The 9,893-nt window shown below is 40.9% G+C and overlaps 1 protein-coding gene across 2 annotated transcripts in view; it reads right to left on the reverse strand.

Annotated features, from left to right (window-relative positions):
* The window catches only part of Lyn (LYN proto-oncogene, Src family tyrosine kinase), a 111,380-nt gene extending 101,576 nt beyond the window's left edge, over positions 1-9,804 (reverse strand). For both annotated transcript variants that reach the window (XM_033760727.1, XM_010611122.3), the window contains exon 1: positions 9,628-9,804. The gene's annotated coding sequence lies outside the window, so the exon portion shown is untranslated. The remainder of the gene's footprint in view (positions 1-9,627) is intronic.
* Between the last annotated feature and the right edge of the window lie 89 nt (positions 9,805-9,893).

Here is a 9,893-nt window from a genome sequence, read left to right on the forward strand (position 1 = left end):
GGAGGAGGAGGAGGAGGAGGAGGAGAAGAAGAAGGAGAAGAAGAAGAAAAGACAAAAGATAGCTGTTACAGTGCCACATTTGATTCTACCAATGACCTACCCTGTGTTACAAATCACTTCAAGTCAGGGAAGTCCATTTAATGAATTTGCTTATTACTCCACAAGTCCAAAGCCTCATATTTATTTATTCTTTTGTGTCTTTGCTTTTCCCTTGAAGGTCTCCAACTAGAAAATTCCTTCTTCTAAAACTGGCTGGAGCTCCCTGATCTCACTATCCACCCTTTCTTGCTGCATGCAGAACTCTTTGTACACACATCTAAGAAAGCACTATCCACACACTTGATGTTCCTATGTCTTCTCTAATTAGGGTATGTTTGAGTGAGAGACCACATTTCTAACTGTAGGTGCTGGTCTCTCTGCAGTTCCTGGCACTTGGAGGTATGCAGATCAGAAGTTCAATTCACCAAGAAACTAATGCTCCATCACACAGAGACTGTGCTAGGGAGGATGGGTGGTGCCTGCCTTCCCCCACTAGACTCTGGACCTTCCTTATTCTGTATCTGCTTGTTGATGGAAAGAATAAGAGTTCCTCCCATCTAAGAGGAAGAATAGTAATAAAAACAGTCTAGTGGATAGTCTAGTACTAAAAACAGCTACTTCTTATTGCACACCTACTGTGCACTGGAAACAGTGCTAAAGATTATACATAAATTGTTGATCATTATCACAAACTTGAAAGATAGGTATTATCATCTTCATCTTATAAATGAAGAAATATCCTCAATATGTATCTATTTTCCTATGAATGAATCTAATTTCTCATTCTTTATGGCTGAGTAGTATTCCATTTTATAGAAAAACCACATCTTCTTTATCCAGTTTCCAACTGATGGGCAAATGGGCTGTTTCCAAGTTGTAGCTATTACAAACTGTGATTCTATAAACACAGGTGTGAATACATCACTGTGGTATGATTCCTTTAATTCTTTTGGAAAGATACCAGCAGAGAGATGGCTGGGTCAAATGGAACCTCTAGTCCCAGCTCATTGAGGTATCTCCATGTTGATTTCCATAGTGGTTGCACCAGTCTGCACTCCCACCAACAATGGAGAAGGGTTCCCTTCTCCCCACAACCCTGCCAACATTTGTTATTGTTTGATTTCTTGATAGCAGCCATTCTTTGTGGGGTAAGGTGGAATCTCAGTGTTGTTTTCATCTGCATCTCTCAAATGACCAGAGATGTGGAACAGTTTTTCATACATTTACTTGCTGCTTAATAAATAAGTCACACATGTGTAAATACCGAATAGTTTCTCTGGTGTGAAAAACTATAATAGTACATAGGATCCTAATGAGATAATCGACCATGTGAAATAGGAAGAGGGATAAAGGTGTAGGGAAAGTGGGAAGGGAGGGGGAAAGGTAGTAAAGGAGAGGAAAAAAATATGAGGAAGTGAAAAAATGGAAATTAAGTGTTTGTAAATGGGGAGGGGAGGAGGGGGTGAAGGGAGGACAGGGACAAACGGAAAAAATGAGAAGTAAGACCTATTATGTAAAAGTACAAGATCCCAATGATGAATGTAACTGTATTGTTTATCTAGATTGTATGTTTGTAAATGGGGAGGGGAGGCGGGGGTGAAGGGAGGGCGGGGACAAGGGGAAAAAATGAGAACCAAGACCTGTCATATAAAGGTACAAGATCCCAATAATGAATGTAATTGTACTGTATACCTAAAATGTACCAATAAATTCAATAAAAGAACAAAAAAATGAAGAAATAATAAGTAATTTGTCCAGAGCTATAATGGGAACACATAGGAATCCAGATTTAACTTGTAAGTCCATTTTCCTTCCATATTATACTGTCTCCCCCTCAACTTTAAAATGAATAGTGCCTCAGAGGTATTGAGTGGTAAACATTCAATATATTATACCTGATTATGCAAGTAGTTGGTTTTCACCAAATATTGCCATTCTAAGTTATGGTGATGCTTTTGATAACTATAAATCATAACAATACAGTAATCTCAACATGAAGTTGTTGCATTACAACATACTCTCCTTCTCTAAAATCGCACAGAAAGGACAAACCCCAGAAATTTAGATCTCTACTCTAAATACCTTATTTCTTCAATAAAGTTGTTGTCATCAAGAAGACTCAGGTAAACATTTTGGCAAGATCAATATAATTTAGTATTAAGTAGCTACCTGTGGATGACTAGTACAAGGTTAAGTCTTCTGTCCTCATAACAAACAGCAATAAATGTTTTTCTAGCTCCAAGTTAATCTCTGGGGAAGTACCTCTGATTCTTTCAGTTAATCATCCACCCATCAAAGCAGTAAAGTAGTGTCAATTTTTTTCATTCTTTGGCTAAATAATAAATGACTTGTTATGAAAAAAATAGCAATAAATTGCCTATGATGACAAAAAATTGGCTTCTCAGTAAGAAAGTCCAAGGATTCCTTTTCCTTTATGCAGTAAAATCCATCACTTGGTTTTATAGCTCTAAGCTAATTGTTGGTCAAGCCTTTTCCCTGCTCCCTACAAGTTCTGGGAGCACAGAAATATTGCAGTGCACTCCCTGCATGGCCCAATCCTGTCCTTTCTCATAATGCCCTCTTTTCCAAGTATGTGGGCCTTCCCCTTCCCCTTCAAGGTTTCCAACAACGTGTGCAGATTTGTACTTCAACCCTCGTACTCTGCCTGACTTTCAAAATGTACTCTGGGATATCACTAAGTGGTATAACACCTACATAGCAAGAATGAGGCCCTGGATCCAATCCCTACAATCTATAATAATAATAATAATAATAATAATAATAATAATAATGAAGAAGAAAGAAGAAAGAAGGAAGAAGAAGAAGAAGAAGAAGAAGAAGAAGAAGAAGAAGAAGAAGAAGAAGAAGAAGAAGAAGAAGAAGAAGAAGAAGAAGAAGAAGAAGAAGAATACTAGGGCTGGGGATTTAGCTCAGTTGTGCCACTGCCTGCCTCACAAGCTCAAGGTCCTGATCCCCGGTACCAAAAAAAAAAAAAGATAATAATAACAACAGCAATAATAATGATAGAATGAGAACTAAACAGTAGACAAATATAGTACTGAAAGCTTCAAGAAAATACTCTATGTCCAATATTCTAGGCACATCAGTTCTCCTGGGGTAGGTTTGCTTATAATTATAGTTGGCCTTCCATATCTATGCAGTCTGCATCTACTTTTTTTTAACTAACCAGATATCAAATATTCAGAAAAAATTGCATCTGGGGCTTGGATTTGGCTCAGTAATAGAGCACTTACCTGGCATGCTCAAGGCCCTAGATTCCATCCCAGTACCGGGGAGGGGGAAGGCATCTGTGCTGAACAGGTGCAGACATAGTTTTACATTATTCCCTAAACGATGTAGTCTAACATCTATTTATATAGCATTTTCATTGTATTAGGTGCAATAAATAATCTACAGGTAATTTAAAGTATATGGGGGGTGTACATAGGTATCCAAATACCATTCCATTTTATAGAAGAGAATTAAGCATTCCAGATTGCTAACAGAGGGATTGGAACTTACCCCCACAGACAACTAAGGGTTGACTATGTGGCCACTCTGGCTCCAAAGTTCTTAGATTACTTTTACCTGCATGAATGTGGGAGTCATGCTGGCTTCATTTCATTGCTCCTTATCCTATCATTTTAAAATCATATGTAATACTGGCTCTTTTAAAAATAAAGATAAAGCCTAGGGGCACAGCTCAGTGGTGGAGCTCTTGCCTAGCATGTGCAGTGACTCAGGTTCAAGATCCAGCACCATGAATAAAAATAAAGATGTACAAAAGAAAAAAAAAAAAAGACAGCATTCACCACCATCCAGAAATGGTAACTACTAAGACTTCAGCATAAAAATATTTTATACATAGAGCTTATACAAATGTCCCATATATTAATATTTTATTTCAGAAATATTATTCAGCTTTTTAAAACATTTTCATATGAAAGTATAATTGAATGGTACCTTCTGGGACATCTATAAGGTATTTTTTTGCATGGATGATCCTAATTTGCACTTGTTGTTTGTTTTTGTACTCTTTTGAGCTGGGGTCTTGCTGTGGTGACTAGGCTGGCCCTGAACTCCCAGGCTCAAAGCATTCTTCCTGTCTCAGCCTTCCAAGTAGCTGGGACTGCACCTGCCTTAATTTGTATCTGTTCAATAAATGTCTGACTGGACCAGGCTTACAAAATCACTGGATTCACCTCTGCACATTTTGCACTCTCATGGAGCCTGTTAGATTGGCTCAGAAGGACTATTCTAGACCCCAACAAATTCGATGTGCTCTTTCAGCAGAAATTTTGTTGTTGTTGTTGTTTTATTTTTGATTTTACAGCCTAAGAAGTTTGACAACCATTGCTGTATCCCAGAAATTTAAAGGGCCATATATGGCTTAAGCGTTTTTAAAAACAGCCCCGACGCAGTGTTGTTAGGATTAAGAAATTTGAATATTGCCCATTAAAAAACTTCAAAATATCTGCTTAGAGTTTCACAATGGTTTCCATAGTGGAGAATTTTAAACTGTATATTTTTCTGTTGCTGACAAATCAAGTGTAGCCATAGTGAGCTCTAACAGGGATCTACATGGATGACTGTTCACTTAACCTCCCTCTTCCATTCTTCTCCTCTTCCCTGCAAACTGAAAATAGGCAGGACAGGGGTGGTAGGAAGAATCTGAGGGAAAAACAACTTGGAATGGATAGGAAAGTGGGGCCCAGCCAAATGTTCAAGCCTAGAAGCAGGGCTTGGGGGCCGGGGGAAGTATCACTTCCTTGCCATCTTCTCCCTTGGGCCTCCTCCCTCTGGCTATAGTTCTGCTCTCGGTGACACAGCTTTCTCATGGAAAGCAGAAGTGGTCCTCTCCACAGGTCCTCTAGCAGCCTAGCTTCTCCATTCCCCTCACCCTGAGGGGGTTAAGATTAACAGGAAGAGGGAGGCACCCACAAAGCCCAAAGAGAGGGCAGACAGCATGGCTTCAGGTGGAGGCATGGTGAATGCTGACCCAACTCTACAGATGCCCAAGAAGGAAGCAAAGAGGTCAAGACTGCTCCCACTGTATGTTTTATCTAGAGAAGGGAAGGAGGGAATTTAAGAGACCTGTTCACAAGGAGCTTCCAGTCAATAAGGTTTGGTATCAATAAAGGATGGTGAGCACCATAGGTGAAGACAGAGGTGGGACACATAGTCAGTACAATATTTGTCTTTGAAGGATGAAGTGCAGAAAAGGAAATGAGACAAATTCGAAGACCCTCTGAGCTACACACCTGTGAAGACTTCTCTTTTTTCTACAACTCACTTTTCTACTACTCCTTTTTTCTACAACAGAAGAGTCTAGACCATTAGGAAACTGCCACTCAAAGGCACTGTGTACATTTATTTCCTTGTGTGTGGTTTCATAGGACATCATTTAGGGATCTCAGTATGTGAATAATGAATGAATTTAAAAGAATGAGGCTAACCTCTCTACCCATAATTGGCCAACTCAGATCGTATCAGTCCCTGATTTGCAGAAGTATTTGTAAGATGGGAGAAAAAGAGACCGAAAGGGAAATGGAGAAGGAGTATTGGAAATATGTTGAGGAGTAATAAAACACAGTGAAATAAACATCACTTTGGAAGTGTCCTACTACTCCTGATTATAAATACAATTTCTAAGAAATAGCTTTGTGGAAAATAAAGAATGTTGCCAGCTTATTCAGTGAGAAGGAAGAAGACATATAGAATCAATGTGAAGGAGAAACCCAAGAATGAAGAATAAAAAGGTATTATAGGCCCCTGAACTTGTCAGCACAGGTAACCCTTCTTAATTTAATTATTTAAACTTGCTATTCTAAGTTATAAGAGGGTTTTTCAGCTAATTCAAACCAAAAACAAGAGAAGACCCAAATCTCTGAACTGGCCTGTTACAAAATTTCTAATCCCTCATTGGTAGATTCCCATACAATTTTCTATACTTGGGTGTCTCCCTCAAAATAGGAACTTACTCAAAATAAATTTTAGAAATGATGATAGAGTACACTCAGAGTTTCACAACGTAAGTGTCAGGAAACTAGACAGTTGTAAGAAATATTTCGGTATTTTGGAGTGAAAAAAGTAACTTCCTCTTCTGCACCCTTCTCTTCACTAAACTGAAAAAATGGTGGCCTATGCATTTTATAGAAATATTGGCTTAGGAAAGCATCCTATACCCAGCAAGTAGTCATAAAATGAAACATTGTTCTACCATGTGTCCAGTGGGCCCCAACTCCTAACTTTATGCTTTTACCTCAAGTGATGTTCTCATTGTGAAAACAATCACACAAAGGCTGGCAGTGTTTTTGGAGAGGCACTTCTAGCAGAGAGAGGGTGGAGGAAGTCCTTTTGTCAAATATACCTTGGGCCATTTTGAATTAACCAATGAGGTGACTAAGGTAGTCACTAGACCCAATTGGATGGCAATCATATAGTTACCTTAGCAATTAATAGAGATCTCTCTTCTTATCCCTAAATATAGGAATCAATGCTGAAAAACACAGAAATTCATCTTTAGAAGACAGTATTCAGCCTGATGGACATCTGCTATGTTCTGAGCAGTTAATTCAATTACCAAGTGATAAAAGAGAATTATTTCATGATTCTCCATATCATCTCTAAAATGTGTTTGGTGGATTAATTAATGATCAACTTGGAATGCCCAGACGAATTAAATGAATCAACGTGGTCTGGGTGTGGAAGATCCACATGAGGATTGTTACCAACTGCATAAAAAGGGAACTGGAGGGAAAGAGCGTGGGCTGTCGGTTTTCTAGGAGAAGCTTGCGGCAGGTGGTTTTCCTGATGCAAACTTGGCTGTTATGGTCAGAGGAGGAGCTCAGGGCCACACTGTCACTGAGAATGGCTGCTGTTCTTGTCAGGGGTGCTCTGATCTTCACTGTGAGCATCACTTCCTGGCTCCAGTATAGATCCCTTAGCCTGGTGGCACACATCCTTCACCCCACCATTATAGATTTTCTGGTTTCCACCACTGGCCTTTGGGCCTTCCTGGTGTAGATCCTCCATATGGACAAACATGAGCTATTTCCGTGGGCTCTAGGCCACTGGCTGGATTCCTGGAAGACACTGACTTGGAATTTAAGTCTTTAGCTGAACTCATGTGGGCTATTGCTGTGGGATCCAGGCCCTTGGCTGGATTCACTGGGTCTCTAGTGTATAGCTAATCTCTTGCACTCCTCTGCATTTGACTTTTTGGGTGAATATTATAAAATAATCCTATAAATTTTTTGCCCTGTATTAAATCTATTCCCTTGCAAACCCTGACATAACAATATATTAAATGATAAATTGCTTCTTTGCTTTTAAGTAACTGAGTGCCTATTACAGGTTCAAAGGAAGAAAAATAAGAAGAGCCAGAATACATACCTACTGTCCCAGACTGTCTTACTTAACCCCTGAATCTCCCTGTGTATATCTGTCCCTGCCTGCTAGGACCCATGATAAGTTGAAATGAAGTAAAAGATCAGGAAGTTTCAGAGTCCTGCACAAGCAAAGGTATTGCACACATATTGTCACAAACTGCCCAGGAAAGATCTGACGTGTCACTGAACAAAGTCCTACTAATGATTACATTGACCTTTCAGTGTTAACTCCAATCCATGTATCACAGATATCATTAGTACTGGGGAGCTATACTCTGGGCATGTGCACATGGAATCCTTATTTATAAATCCCTATGCATCTGTATATAGTCATATCTTTTCATTTTGCTAAGTTACAACTCTACATATTCATGGGAATCAACTGGATTCTCAAATATTTTGGTATTTTATTCCTGAAAACAAATACAGGTGGGACGAAAAGTTTTGAAAGTCATTGATTCATGAAAATGCTGGTACACTTTTCTGCTAAAAGTAAGTTACTACACATACGAAGAAGATGGATCCTACAAAGTCACCACATTATCTTTGCAACATCAAAGATACTAAGATGAAGTAGAGGGCAGCTACCTTAGCAGGAGACATTTAATGCTCCTCATTAAGATCTCTTTCCCAGCAATGCTGATCAAAGAATGGTCCTGAACAGATTCCCATTTAGAACACTAAAGCTGGTCAACACATTCCCTCAAATCACCACTATAGGGACCAAGCCAGAAAGGGCCAGAAAACCTCAAATGCTTTAGGAACCAGCTCAGTTTCTTTTTTTTTTTTTTTTTTTTTTTTGTTTGTTTTTGTTTCCGGGGATCGAACTCAGGACCTTGTGCTTGAGAGGCAGGCAGTAGAACCACTGAGCTAAATCCCTGGCCCACAGCCCAGTTTATTCATCTCTAGATGTCTTTGGCAGGTCTCTCTTCTTCCAAGTAATCTTCAATGAGTATCTAGTATGTGTCAGGCACTTAGCTGTCATTTTGGACAAGGCAGGTAAGGCTGTTGCGATGGTGCTTCCCTTGTAAGTGGTGAATGCAGTTTATACATGCAGACAAATCACAATCTAACTACCATTCCGCTGTGAATGAAACATTGGCTCAGTAAATGGTCCAAGAGGCTTATCCCAAATCACAGTATGACACAAGGACAAAGAAACCAACTCAGGTTTCTTGGCTTCTGTCTTCTCTTCCTTCATATCTACTGCTCTCTACCCTTCACTCAGCAGAGTTACCTCATCTCTAGCCAAAGAGGCCCAAAGAGCTCTAATAATCCACTTAAATTTCTTTGAGTCACAAAATGTTTGCCTCCTTACCTTCAAACTAGAAAGGAAGAACTGACTGGATCCTCTAGCTGGATCCCATCCTTTACCAGCAGGGTGATTTAGGAAGGACTTAGTGATCTCTGAATGGTTTGAGCCTGTTCCCCCAAGCAAATGCTACAGGCACTGTCTGCACAGAGAAAACACCCCTACAACCACCCGGGAGCAGGCAAGAACAAGGAATCCAACATCGTTAGTGGCTAGTTCTTAGGGGCATTGGATTTCTGGGTCTGCTGTGGGCAGCAAATTCCCTCACATAATTACTAAGCAGATTTTCCAGTAAGGTCAGATGTTAAATCAAACATGTAGTCTTAGGTTTAAAATCACCAAAACACAAGAACCAAGAAGCCTCTTATTCATAGATAAAATTCGTTTCAATAAACAATAACAGCAGTGTTTACAGAATGCTCAGCGTGTTCCAATGTCTTTCTGTGTACTAAATAGCCCTGGCGGGAGTTAAGCTCTCTCAAAAATGAGAAGACCCAAACAAGGAATTTCACACAGCTGGGAAACTGCAAGGCCTAGATTCCAACCTGGAAGAAGTTAGATGGATTTGGAAACACACACACACACAATGCAGACACAAGCACAAGCCCTGACACAAGGGCGGTGGGGTTGTTCGAAAGAGCATTACAAATACATAGACAGCACGGAGACGCCGCCACAGCCTTTCCAGATAACTTGGGAAAGTGGGAACTGGAGCTCGCACCCTTCCCCCAACGCGAAGGAAAGGCAACCTCTGAATTCTTAAAATAACTCCCGCTTCCTCTCGGCGAAGGCATTAGACTGCTGGGCTGCAGGGTGAGAGCAGCCCGGCTCTGCGGGAGGTTGAGCACCAGCCGCTACTGAGGCCGCTCGACGTCACTATCTTACCCGGGGCCACCAAAGAGGGCAGCGGTCGCTGGCCTCAGAGAGGACAGGGCCGAAGCCCATGCATCATTTCTGCGGGACTCGGCGCCCCGTAGGGAGACCAGATCGTTCACTCCGAGGAGTTTCCCTAGGGATCTCTATCGCGCGCCCGCTCCTAGAGGACAGAGGCTTGCCCTGGCGCGCAGGGAGTGGCCCGGGCCGGACTGCACCAGCCTCCCGCGCCTTCCGCCACGCCCCTGAGTGGCTCGGCTGTGGACACCTGCGGAGCC

Source organism: Fukomys damarensis, unplaced genomic scaffold (assembly GCF_012274545.1).
Source record: "Fukomys damarensis isolate Sample0158 unplaced genomic scaffold, DMR_v1.0_HiC HiC_scaffold_5, whole genome shotgun sequence".
Classification (NCBI taxonomy): domain Eukaryota; kingdom Metazoa; phylum Chordata; class Mammalia; order Rodentia; family Bathyergidae; genus Fukomys; species Fukomys damarensis.